At 36.2% G+C, this 14,468-nt stretch overlaps 1 protein-coding gene across 7 annotated transcripts in view; it reads right to left on the bottom strand.

The window, feature by feature from the left end:
• LOC110384470 (fasciclin-2) overlaps positions 1-14,468 on the bottom strand; it is a 91,422-nt gene that overhangs the window by 11,370 nt on the left and 65,584 nt on the right. The window lies entirely within an intron of this gene.

Below are 14,468 nucleotides of genomic sequence, written 5' to 3'. Positions count from 1 at the left end.
AAAGAAAACAAATATGTTAGAACCATAATGTTGAAATTACGCCAAATAAAATTGGGAACAGAGCAAGAAGAAGAAGAATTTTGAAACTATCAAGTGACAATAATATTTAAAGTATTTGTAAAATAATATATTCCCTTTCTCAATTTACGTGAAAGAATTTGCAATGCAAAACATACATAATTATCATCACCAAATGCAAAATAAACACACGTCTGAAGACCCGCTTCGTTGCAGAAGCATAACTCTTTAATTAAGTTAACCGCAATTTATTCGGAGCACGTGACGATGATACTTATTAGAGGTCTTTATATAGCGTCCCTCAGTGACCTCCTAGTTAATTACAAGCCCATACACCCCATGGATAACCCAGAACTTATAATGCAAGTTTAGTCAAGTTCTTTGCAAGTTCTGCTAATGAAGTTGTTAAGTGAGTCGATAGAAAGTCAATCTCGATAGTTTGATTAATATGGAATAGTTTATCGTAATTGCATCTTGGAAGTTATCAATCAGAAAGTATTTATAATTTCTCGACAAAGTTACTAAGAATAATACAGTGAAATGCCTCGATGGTTTTTCTAGTTCCATCTGCATCTTTGTAATAGTTATAGTTGTGTGGATCGCTATCTCGCCGTATATCCGAGGCATCAACTGAAGTGTTGTCAAGTCTATTCATGTGGGCACGTCTCGTTATGGCAGGGATTTTGAGCCGCAGCCTCTCGGTTCACGCTCAGAATTTATTTTTAGGGTCATCCTCGAAAATATTGGTAAGGGACGCGAAGTCACTTTTGGGCACGCGACATATTGAGATGTTCGAGTTTTTGTTTTTTAGGGGAAACTGTTCTTTTAAGTTTAAGATAATGCTGAACTGTGCTTCTGACTAAACTTTGTTTTCATTTTGAACCAGTTCAAACTGGTTATTCATAAGGTAAGCCCAAATAATACGTAAACTAATGATGTATTACCTGAACTACCAATTTCAAAACTTTCCTAAACAACAGATTACATTGTATCATGCCGGTAAATAACAATATAAATTACCCAAGCATAGACAACATACACAAAGTTTCGGTACAAAAACCTACACGTAAGAGTTCAGAATTAGAAATTAATTAAAACTTTTGGAATTAAAATTTACGCGGTGTGTTGTTAGCGGGATTTCATTAATATTTATTAATGTTTGATTTTGTGAGGTAATTAAAATTAGAACTGCCAAAACAATTTTCGCTTATAACGTTGACCGGCTTGATAGATGTATAAACCTGTAGTTTTGGTACTAATTCATCAAAAACTTAATTGGAAATACATCAGAGTAAGTAATATAAAATATATAGGTATTGAAATTCTACGTCTACTAGTGTGTTGTGTAAAATAATGTGGATAGCATAGATGTACATACCAACCTATTTCTTTAAAGCTGTACATCAGTTTATATCCTTACTTACCTTCACAATCCTTATCATAAATAGGCAAGTCAACAACATGCAGCACGTAGGCAACATCAAAAAAGGCTGAATCTGATGTATCGATACATGTAGGTTTCGCTCAGTAGGCGGGAGACGCATAGAATTTTTTACCAAGTATTTAGGTATGCGGCTCGCGTACCGACCCTTCGTTTTATCTTTTGAGTTTGCCAACAACTGCGTCGGTTGCATTTTATACGATACAACGTAGAAATTCTATTGCATTTCCTATGTTTTTAGATCACATCGTGTATGTTAAAAGCGGCTGTCTAGATATTTGTCTAGATATTTGTTGGTTTAGTAGTAGTACAATTAGCAATAACCATAAATTGAATAAGGCTTAGTGGATATAGTGTAATTGTAATTCCTTCTCAGACATTCTGATAATGTTAATATGAGCAATATCGTCAATATGTTATAGCGAGTCACCTGTAGAACCTATATGAACCTATGTAGGTATAAGAGGTATTTAGGCTTTAAGAAAACCCTTGTGGTAGGGATTATTTTCAGTTTTGACTTAATTCTGAATTATTAAAATATCGTCCCCAATTTAAGTTAAAGCAAATTATAATTCCGAATCTCGAAAGTAATTTTGAAACCAAATTCTCTTTTGTACATTAATCTTACTAAATTACAATACTTGACAAGGTTTCCGCAAAAAATAAAAATTGTTCTGAAAAATCGGCTTGGATTTATAAAAATACATTTTTACTGAATTGAGTTTTTATGTGAAAAAATTAGTTACGCGACCTCTTGTAGATTGGGTGAGGGAATTTGTATTGAATCCCATGTGAATATGTGAGGCATTGCGGGGGAGTCTTTCAACCTACCTACTTATTCTTTGTGACGGTTATTCTTGAGTAAAAATAATGTTACTTGTTTAACTTGAAATAAATAGCATAGAAGATACTATCCAAGTAAACGGAACTAGCGACGTAAGCTCGTATAAGGTGTCTCTCAAAAATATTTGATTTCCCAAATCTATGTTTAGGAACATGCAATAATATAATGTAAAGGATTATAATGGTGTCAGTTGTTGCACCCCACCTAGGAACTACTTACTGCAATAAGTATGAAACTTTACCGACTCCGTCTAAAAGTTCCACAACGGGAACAGCTGCTACATTTTATTCTTTTCATGAACGAGGAAAAACTTAAAGTACTTAGTATCTATGCATACAACATAGCAGCCGCATTACTTATAGTAGTTTTAACATTTACATAAAAAATCTAGCGAAAAGAATTTCCCGTTGTATAAAATGCAAAGTGAAATAGTATATCATTACATTAAAATAACAAAGGTACATTATTCTTTGGTCCCCCGTGTGCCATTCCGCGAAACAACCGTACCTGCATGACGTAATGTAGGAAGTGCCGTATCAAATGCTTACCATGAATTTTACAGTTTATATCTTTGAGGCATCACCGAAATTTCATCAACTAGCATAGGGGAGATAGGGGACATTCGACAACGAGGGGCCAAGTGAAATAAGCGAGCGCGGGATTAAAGGGTTTGCGGAAAATTTGTGTGCTTCATAACAACCCTGCGTCCCCAAGCGGTTTTGTATTACCAATTATTTTCATTTAATTCATAACAAGCTGCTTGGATGGATTTGTCTGTACCGCAAACTCATTAATAACAAAGAGTTATCCTTAAAATGTCTCGTGTAAGCATAATAACTAATTATAATTAATTGCCACATTAATCTCTCTAAAATTGTGTGTAGTCAAGATAGTAATCTTCCACTAATTAAAATATAAACATACACATGTTCACCAACTCGGTTATACAAACATTATCATGATCACAAGCGGTTAAATAAATAAACGTCCCCAAATTATTTCCGCTATAAAACCTCTCAGACCGTAAATTTAAAAGTTGGAAACATATTTTCACCGATGGTCGTCCCTCAATTTCACCTCTGACTTTTAGAATAATAGGCAAACAGCAATACGGAGATGTGAAACGAACCGTCACAGTTTCAGGTCTGCCGGAGACGTCCCTCGACCGCCGCCTCCCATTGGAAATCAGATTCAAGACCGGGTCGGGTTCACAATTTAGAAACAAAAGACTGACTACGTACAAGCATCGTAGGGGTATTGTGATTAATCGCTTAGGCATTATTTCCTAATTAAGCCCACCTTCCCCTTGCGATGAATGCCTCGCCCGAGGGAGTGTCTGCGAACTTGAAACAAATACAAATGGGCCGACTTCAACTGAGAAAATCGGAAAATCTGTTGAATTAACGCTGAACGCAAATTAGAAGGGTGGAGTTATTTCTATAATAAATAGCAGCGAGAATTCCTCTGCAAATAACTTCGAATTGTAATCCATACTGCAAATTATCTGAAACCTTTCTCAGAAGGGTTTCAGGAACGTTTGAGTGTAACACGTTTAGGGTCTATAATTGAGTTGTAATCCTACCAGATATGTATTAACAACACAAACTGATTGGAGGATGCGAACACCTATAACTCGATCATTCTCACCGCGTACACATAAAATATGTATGTGCACTTCGACAAGCAACTTCACCCCATTTGACATGTGACTCGGTCTCTACTGAAAAGCACGTAATTGAGGGAAATGAGATAAATTACTCTTGCGGATTGTTTGAGCTACGAAAGGGGAGACGAACATCCCAAGCAGACCCTCGTTCGTGACTCATGTAGCACAACATTTGATGAAACCATAAGTCACACGAGAACGACAACACTGAGACTAATATACAATATCGTACATTGATAAGGTTTGTTCCCTCTACTTTATTAACCCCAAATAAAATCGTGATAGCCTTCCTCACATCTTGATTTTAATGTATTTTATTGAGCCGTTTGCTGTTCCATGTATCCCTTCCATCGCTGACCCAGGTGTTTCAGTTCTTAGGATTACCGTTAACATTCCCATTACGAGTAAAGAAAAGCATTACAACCGTTACAATAAATTTTCATCGTTAAAGCCTTGCTAAACTCAGCGTACATTCGTATTCCCCCCGAGCCTGGCGTCATTATCAGTTTAGCGTGAGGGCTCTTGCTCCAAAAAGAATATAAAAAGAGCCGATCTCAAAAATTCGCCTAACGCAGGGGCGTAACGAAGTGTAGCCCACTTAAAACAATAGCTAAATACGAGGGTCGGATGCTACCTACACCGAGCTTCCCATACTTAAAACTGTTCGAGACCACTCAATATGTGCTGAATTCGTAGAATTTTTATGGAGATTTTTGGACTCCTTTATTGCTTCGGATATTTATGGCGTCCCATGGGCTCAGTAAATTTGGGCTACAATTTTAAAATAACCCACAGTAGTAAATTGTCTTTCTGTAAATATAAAAACAAACATTTATTTCGGGAATCCCTTTTTCGACGAAACTAAACAAACAACAACGTTGATAAAGGAAATTCCTAGACTAATCAATGTTTATTTGCCAATAGGCCACCCTTTGGAACGAAGAATAGCCAGAAAATTGATCCGATTTCACCCCGGTCGCCCCTCAGCGGAGCATTAATTACTGGTTGGTGCCTGCTGGGCCCCTTGAAGCCTGCTCCTCATTTTATAGCCCGCAAACAAACCGACATCATTTCACCCCGCGTTGTTTATTACCTCTTGTAAAGTTTCCATCTCATCTTTAATTGACTTCACCGGAAAGTTTTGAATATCTTTCATTTTAGAAGAAAGTGGTTGCAGGTTAACGTTTCGATCTTATGGTTAGGTAAACAGCAAAAGCTCTTTTAGCTTCAATTATGAATCAAAGGGAAATAAATATTCTTATTAATATTTTATTTCTGTTTTGATCCATCACTATAAACTGGAAATATAAAATAAATCCAAGTCAGAGAATGGTCTAGTACTCTTGTTGAAGATCATTGTTCGCTTCGCTGACGTAATTTGGTCGTAAGTCCACATAACGATGACCAAGTGGCCTGCCTACGCGGACTATTACATTCAATTCACGATGGTTGCTATTTGAACCGGTTCTACTCGTCGCGATGCCGATGTAAATATACTTACTGATATGTACATGTTAACACCTACGTATCAAATAAATAGCGATGAAGTCGGTGTATGTATGATCTGATAGATTTTGAGTACGAGTGCCTAAATTCCGGTTTCTAATTAATGTACTCGCATGTTTCATAGGCAGATGATGATGTTCCATATGGCATACTTTGTAGAAACCTTATTTTATACCCACGACGATGTCAATGAATAAGATTGTAATTTAAAAAAAACTAATTTATAGGCGTAATTATATTACACGATGTTAAAAGGTACTCCATCTATAAAAGGAAATTTAATGAACATAACCAAGTCATTCCCTATTTACAAAGTGAGCTAAGAAACTGTGCAAAAAGTAGGTTCGCTGTTTAAAAAGGATTTGCTCAAGATGAGCTTTTATACAAGACTATGCTGTCCTGTTGTGGACGGTGGCAGCCTTTTGCGCTAAGCTGTCGTCGCAAAATTGCTTGAAAATTTCATCCTACCTCAAACAACGAGGTTGGCTGTGAAACGCTCTTACTGTAGGAACTCATTTCTGACTGTGGCGCCTGAATTCTCATTAGGTAAAAGGCTGTAGATGGACGGCTTAAGAAAATACATTATGAAAAATAAAGGATTTTAAGTTGAGATACGTATGAGATAGAAAGTATAAAAGGAAGTATCTAAGGAAATAACATTATTTGCAAAAAAACCTTATATCGGTATCAAAGCCTGCCTCCACAAAAGCAACATTTATCAGTCAAAGAAAAAACAACCTCAATCTATTAATGCTAAGTACATATAAAGTTTACAAAGAGAAATACCAAGTCGGAAGGAATGCCAATTTCGTTTGAAAACGTACTTGGAGATTTAATTTTATTTGTAGCGGTCTGAGTTTACCTTGTGAAGATACTTCATTCGGAATCAGATGCGATTGAAAATGTTACATACTTCATGAGAACTGTTTACTTATTTTGCTTTCTTATTTTATTCTTTTATAACGTATTCTCTTATTTTTCTTATATTTTTCCGGGAGAGTTGGAAAAAGTGTTTACATTTTACACACTTTTTATTTATTTATCTGCAAAGCAAAGCATATAAGATTGTTCACGTCTATTCAGTTACCAAAAATGCCGAATAACACTTCCCGATTCTTGAACTGAATCCAAAATCCACGCGACTAAAAAGGCACTGAAAAAGAGAAGTGTTTAAAATAAAATCACCGTCAACTTAAAACACTGAATGAGAGCGTATTATGCAAAGATCAGCTAAAGCCCACAAAGCGGTTTTGTACAGGATACTCAGCTTTTTTACAAGTTGGACACTTGCCGTATTCAAGTAGTACAATGGGATTCTAAAGCGTATTTTAATCCACACCGCAATATCTGAAACTCGAAAAACAAAAGAATCGCGGAAACTGGACGCGTGCAAACATTGGGATCGGTTTAGGTTTAGATATATTTTTTTATATTATATGTTTTATAGACTTTTTTTAACTGAAAGTTTTTATTATTATCTTTGAAAGGATTATTCTAAACTTTTTTATATGGTGGCAACAGTTATATTTTCTTTACGAAAACTAGGGATTCCGAGCTCGGAGATCTATATTCCTAAAATGCATGCATTAAACAAAATAAATATGAAACCTGAGTATCCAAGATACCCAGTCTATAGTCTTATGTTACAAGACTGTAAACAAACTCAAAGTGTTTTCTTCTAACCCCTTGCAATGGTCTACTTCCAAAAACCGTTACAATCAATGTTTAAAAAATTTAAATTCCTGCCAAATTTTATAACAAGTTTCCCCATCAATAACAAAAGCACGTCGCGTCACCGCCGATTTGTATTCCGCACCTCTCGCCCATCCGTCTGGCCAGATTAATTATCCACCACCCTCCCATGTTTGCCAATAAGCCAACCAACCCTGGCTTTTCACTATAAATCTTTGACATCACACAATTTGTTCAGTCGTGATACACCACGAACGGCAAAGAACCTTACACCAAAAGATACCTAAATCTTAATAAAGAAAGAGTAATTTAAACTTTGATGGAACGTGGAAAATGTTCACGAAATTCATAATTTCCTGTGGAACGGTCCCGCTGTGTACTACACTTTTGACTGTACGTCATTAAATATGAATTACCCGTTAAATGTTTGAGTCAATGCGGCACTAAGTAGAATTTTAGCTGTAAAAGCTCTGTGTGGCCGTAAACTAATCGTGTGGATATTAGAATCGGTTTGCAAATAAACATATCCAAATGTTCAGTTTCATATTATTACATGTTGTTGTTTATATAATGAAACTGTAAGAGAAAAACATGACGCATCTGCGTGCGAAACCAAACATTTATTTTAACCGCTACCGTACACATGAACTCATAAGCTTACAACACTAGCAAATCCTAACATAAACATTACTCAAGCATTGACTGGTACTTCTTGTTTCTCACATAGATCTGATGCTATCGGATAAGATCACGCATTGTTTGTCGATCGTTCAAAATTAAGAGCACCCGCGACTACACACGTCACTTAAAATATCAATGCAGGCAAGCAAAGTTACGCTTGGAGTTGTTTACACGCTAGCATAGTGGATTATAAAGACAAATTGGAGCTTTTAGCGGATTCAACACGCTATGTTGACGTATATAAACTGTACACAGCGCGCTACTCTTAGATTTATTATCCTTTTCTATCATAAGACACGGTATCTCTCGAGACTTCCTTGAGAACATCAAGCGGCATGTAATTATATTTGGAATCCTTCGCGGCCGTCCGTGAAGTAGAATTTGTTGCGTACAGGGAATTCAATTAACAAATTTTGCTGCACGCGTAAACACAAGCCGCTAAGCGTTTTAGGCGGCAAGTACTTAAATACCATGAAATTAAGAAAATTGTATGTCATTTGCTTAAGCCGACGATGTTGTGCCTTCTGTTTTGTCAATTATTTGCGGAGATACAACAATAGGTTTTAATTAGTTTGCAATTAGACGACAAAGCAATAAGTTTCGTTATAATGAGACTATAATTGTAATAAAGCTATGAATAAAATCGTAACGTATTGTGTAATCTCATATCTTTGAACGAACACGGAAAATGTAATAAAGAAAAAGTTGTAGCAATATCATCCACAAGATGGGAGGTCTCAATCCCAAAGAATAGCGAAACAACAAAACAAAGTGAAAGAGAGGAGACGCCTGTAGTTGAACCCTACATGTTGAATATACGGAGCTGTTCGAAACTTCGCAGTCAACTTCAGCAAAATGGAACCACGGAACCATTTGTATGGAACAACTTTATTAGAAAATTCTCCGTTACGTTGTGTGACAATCGCACCAGTAGAAAATTGGAAATAGTGACGTGCCAAAAAAACGTGATATGTTGAACGCAGTGGCAATACCAAACATTCTGACAATGTGAAAAACTTGCGGGTAACAACAATGGTTTACCGTTAAAAAGAAATTTATACTACAGGAATATATTACTCATTTTCAATGAGTGTTTTGCTTGAGTGCGTTCCGCTTCATTGCTTCATCCGCATATTGATTGTGAAAATATTTATGCTGTTGCTTCTGATGCTATCATAATTTAATAGATTCCCACAACACAAGAAAATACTTAATCTCCTTATGCTTCTATTTAGAACAAGTTCACTTGTTTTTATTTTAGAAAAACCGCTGCGTATATCACGCAAATTAATCACGCAAAAACTGTTCATTACGGTTTTCCGTGGCTTACAAGTTGATTATATATTGGATTTTTGATTAGGATAGGGTATTATAATAAAATTTCTAATCCCAGATAACCTTCTACGTCCCAAATAACATTATAAATGATATCGGTATGATGCGTAGGTACTTCCCGTGGGTGCCCCTCTAATAACTACGAAATTACTTTGAAAGGATGAGCGTCCGTCGTGATCTAGGTTTGGAGGGCGAACTAAGTACTTTGACAGAGTTTAGTGAGTTGCAAATTGAAAAAAGTACTAGATATTTTTTATCATAGACAATTATTAAGTATGTATGAAATAAAATATTATGAATCAAGCCTTTCGGATTGTCCTTACAACTAAAGTCTGTTTTTTATTATAGGTACACTTGTTTCAAAGGGACTCAAACAGCAATAGGTTTTCGGCGCAATAACACTGTTTGCAACATGTATAAAGCGAACGCGGATCCCTATCAAACTAGTCAAGCTAAATCCGCTGTACCGCGAATCGGCAGCGCCTGAATGTATTGCGGTGCGAAAATTGCTTTATTGCGTTGACGAATTCTTACATACAAAAAGGTAGATCCAAAAATAGACATACGGATTCATTTACACCCTCCCATTCCATATACGGCTATCAAAGCTTAGTTATCTCAATATTGGTCAACAAATAAAGAACCATCTATTGACGTTTGTCTTCTTACCAGTTAAAATCAAATTATTTTCCAATTCCAACGCGCCGGGGGCCAGTAAGTAAGAAAGTCATCTGCCCCAGGGTCCGACCCATAGGTGCACTAGCAGGGAAGTGGCGAACCCTTATAATTTTCCAATTATATTTCCGCGTCCAATTTTCCGTCATGTCGCCCACGGCTCTCGTCAAATGCAGCCCTATGAAAACCTCCCCTTGTACAGGATCTATTTATTACACTGCAAAAGTCAGGTGAACACCAATTACCAGCTTTTTGTTGGTATAGAGTTTTCATAATAGTCGCGCCGTATGACGGCCGATAGTTCCGATATTGAATTTGAATTGCCACAGTGTGTTCATACGGAATATTTAATTCTTAAAACTCCAAATTGCTTTTAGTGTTTGTAGCGTAGCCTACATCGCTAAAATTAAAAATGTAAGTATAGAAGTGCTTTCAGTCCTAAGTATAAAAAATACTTATTTCGCACACAGGTGACATAATTGTGTCAGAAAAATATGTCACTCCAAAACATAATTACGAGCAAAGCCGTTGAGCATTCCATGTTGACAGACAGCGTGATCCAGCGAAGCGTAAACTGGCAAAACACGGGGGATGTGAGAACGGCTAATTTTAGCAGTATCACGGTTTTGCAAACAGGGGGCATGGTTGTGCATACATTTCAACGCCGAAGGGATAAATTCAGCTGGAAAGATTATTGAAGCCCGTGTTTGGTTAAGTTAGTGCGTCGACGAACCACAACTGTGAGCATTTTGACGGCTTCCGAAGTGTTTAGCGCCGTACATTCAGCATGAGAGACATAGATGTGTTGAACTGGCGTTTAACGTGATTATGTGAAGGCTTATTTGCACTGGTTATTACGAGTGTAAGGAAAGAGCTTACAGATCATTTTACAGCCGAGTGTTATATATATGTATATAATAGCGTTTGTAACATAATAATAACTAGATATGGCCGCTATTTATTCATTGACACAACAATATCCTTCAGTCACAAAATGACAATTCAAGCATGTTAGCTAGAACTCATCAAAAATTCACGTCTCAAACTTCGCAAAGTCACAGATGAAACTAGTTTATAATAAGCATGAGTAAGATGCAAAGTTAATAAATATAACTGCAGTATATTAATTTTCGCGTCGCTTGAACTTGGCATGAAATTAATTCTGAAACTACTTGTGTGTCTGTACTCCGTGTATCTTTGCTTTGGCTTTGTGAACAAACATGGCCGCTTATGGTTGACAGCAAAGAAAAACTTTTAGTGCCATAAATAGTACTGGTACTTAAAAAACAGATATATAAAAGATCCTAAAGTTTTACAGTGTTGTGAAGATTTTGATTTTAAACTCATTTCTATAATTAAATAAAAAACAGCAACTCAATTGAATTACCAACGAACAGCCACAACATATTATAAGCTACTAGATACGAAGTCTAATTAATCTAATTAAGTAGCAAAACTAACTCACAACCACTACCTCGAACTAACATAATTCCGTTACAACTTACACGCCACCTGCATAAATGCATATTGTGTAAGAAGATTAAAACTACAGCAAAATTTTAATACACGGCAAACTTTAAGCCTTGGAGCAACATATTAATTCGTAGGGGTAAATCTCGGTAGTATTAGTTAGTTAGTTGGTAGAACTCGCAGTTTCGCACCCTATGTATCTTGGCGCGTGAAACCAACCCGTCGACTGCGGTTCGGGCCGACACTACAGAAATTCCTATATTTGTTTATCGCGCCTTAGAAATTAACGCTCCGTTTAGTGTTTGCGTAACTGAGGGTTATGTTTTGATAGGGGGTTTATTTATGTCGTTATTAAGTTATGAAGTGTTTATAATGGACTAATAGAGATCGCACTGATAATTGTTACTAAATAGATAACCTGTGGTTCTTTTTGTTTGCATTTGAAACTGCATTACACTCTTCTATTAATTACACCTTCGGAAGAGATCAAACGAGAAAAATACCGTTGCACGCTTCAATTATTTTAACTTATCATTTTACGCCATAAAATCAATTGTCGATTTCCGTTACGAACGACATCATAAGGTGAAAAAATCACACCTAAGTGCCAAATGGACTGACTTGATGTAGCTTGAGAATTGATCTCTTTACAAGTTCCCATACCCCAATGACTTATAAATAAGTACATCACGAAACATAGATTGATTAATCTTCTATCGAAGATTGTCTTAATGCTCTTAGACGGAAGTATAGGAAATGAACATTAATGGGTATACAATAAAAAAGCAATTAATTCGAATTAGATGTTGCAAATTGCCGTTATCCGCTGACAGTCCATCATTAGGTATTTCATTCACATCAACATGTTTGAAGTAACTCATATAGTCATTCATACTCTTGCAAATAAGTTAAAAGTTCAAAGATTTAATTTAATATAAATTCCTTAATGTGACGGACGTATTTTTTCAGATTACTACTTCTCTCAAAAACACTGCCAATAAAGCATCCAGCTGGCATGAATGAAAGTTCCAAAGTCAAAATTGCTTAAAAAAGTCACGCAGCATTCCATTCTGAAAAATAGACTCGACTCCGACGCGTGGTGTCTAAAAAACGATGGAAAAACCTCGTACGAACCACTCTTCTCATTGCACTTTCAGCTGAACAAAGGATCAGTGGATCTAAAAATCCACCACACAGTTCCATAAAAAAAGTTTGAAATTATCCACACACGATCGCGTGATGATAACATGGTATTTGGAGAAAGCATCAATTGATATTAATGTCTAGTGATTTTTTGTTGCCACGATTAAGTTATTATTAAGGCGTATTCATTAGCTTTATAATGGTAGGGGTAACATTAACTTCTTGTAATAGAAAACATGATGTTTCTCATTCACAATGTGTGGTCGTTTTCTTAGAAGCTTCATTACTGTGGGTTCATGCTACCAGGGTAGCATAAACGCAAGAGGCTCTACGACTAACTACTAAGGAACTGAAAGACGTAGTGGCATTGTGCCTATCTTTGTGGCGGCTTGCCTGGGAAATTACGTTTGTCTTAAGACATGCTCTTTGACTAGAGTTACAAGAATTTATGTCACTGATACTTTATTTACTAAAATGTGATAGTCTTAGCGTGAGTAATAAAATTAAATTTCAATCCGATTTAATATACGAATTACCATAACACTCGTGTATTATAAAGCTATAATTAATTTTGAAAGCGTCGTAGTCTATAATCCCCAAAAGTATTAATTTAAAGTATCCCATATTACATGTAAATGAGCCGCCACGCACTAGAAGATACGCATTATAATGAAAGCCTGTCTCGTGCCGACGGGATTTGTCCTATAATCCGCTTTCACAGAATTAATATTTTTCCCTTGAGGAGCTGAAGGTAATGTAAGATGGTGAGCTTTTGAGACAATTTACAGAAATGAAGAAAAATATATGTAATATGCGGAAAATTAATATCAAATTACAAAATACAAATGAAATATTTTACACAGCTTAGATTCACTATAGTTAGTGGCGGATACTGTAGTGGCACAATCTTAACTTTCTCCTTTTTTGTACCTGGTATGCAGGTTTACCTGCCTTATATACCTTCCCTACCTTATATACTATCCTTATATATTCTCAGATCTCCCTTATGTACCCCCTTACATCCTTTATATCCTCCGTCATATACTGTAATTATTTTCTAAAAGCAGTTATCCAAATTGAAATGGATAATGATGACATCTTACGATGAAAAGAAAAATCGAAAAGTTATTTCCGCCATAACAAACTCTTTAAGGTAAAAAGGGTTTCGCCAAAGTTATTTTTAGAAAAGATCTCGGTCATGGTATATTTTATTTTCGTAAATAAATTCGTATGAAATGATAAGGGATAAGGAATAATGGGTACAAATGTGTTTAGAGTTATATTTGTTGCTTGTCATCCCTCCCAAATTGGGATAACTACCTCTAGGGAAAACAGGGCAAGACACAAAAGTTTGATAGTGATACCTGTGAAAAGGTGATAAAATTTATATTATATTTATTATACCTTAGTTACTGGATGCAACTTTTCTAAGTTTGTATGTACTTTCAAAGTATCTTAGACATCAATTACTGTGTTTCGGATGGCACGTTAAACTGTAAGTCCCGGCTGTCATTGAACATCCTTGGCAGTCGTTACGGGTAGTCAGAAGCCAGTAAGTCTGACACCAGTCTAACCAAGGGGTATTGGGTTGCCCGGGTAACTGGGTTGAGATCAGATAGGCAGTCCCTTCTTGTAAAACACTGGTACTCAGCTGAATCCGGTTAGACTGGAAGCCGACCCCAACATAGTTGGGAAAAAGGCTCGGAGGATGGACCTTAGTTACTGGATGTTTACATATACTTACGAGTATATTAAAATAGGCTGCACATTCACGGAATAAATTTTAAAACCGTAAAAAGATTGACGAGCGTAATTTATCAACTCTTTGTAATGCCAATGTTGACATATGCAAATATCCTGACGTGGAATGGGAAATGATATGCTTAAAAAGAAAACGGCTTTTTGTTAATTATAGGAAGGGATTATACCGTGTGTATATTGCCCTTTTTTTGATGTACTCATTTCATTGGCAATTTTTGACTTTAAAGCTGCAAGCA

The sequence above is a fragment of the Helicoverpa armigera genome, chromosome 16, assembly GCF_030705265.1.
Source record: "Helicoverpa armigera isolate CAAS_96S chromosome 16, ASM3070526v1, whole genome shotgun sequence".
Taxonomy (NCBI): Eukaryota; Metazoa; Arthropoda; class Insecta; order Lepidoptera; family Noctuidae; genus Helicoverpa; species Helicoverpa armigera.
Note: the sequence above shows the minus strand (reverse complement) of the source record. Positions and strands in the feature narration are given on the sequence as shown.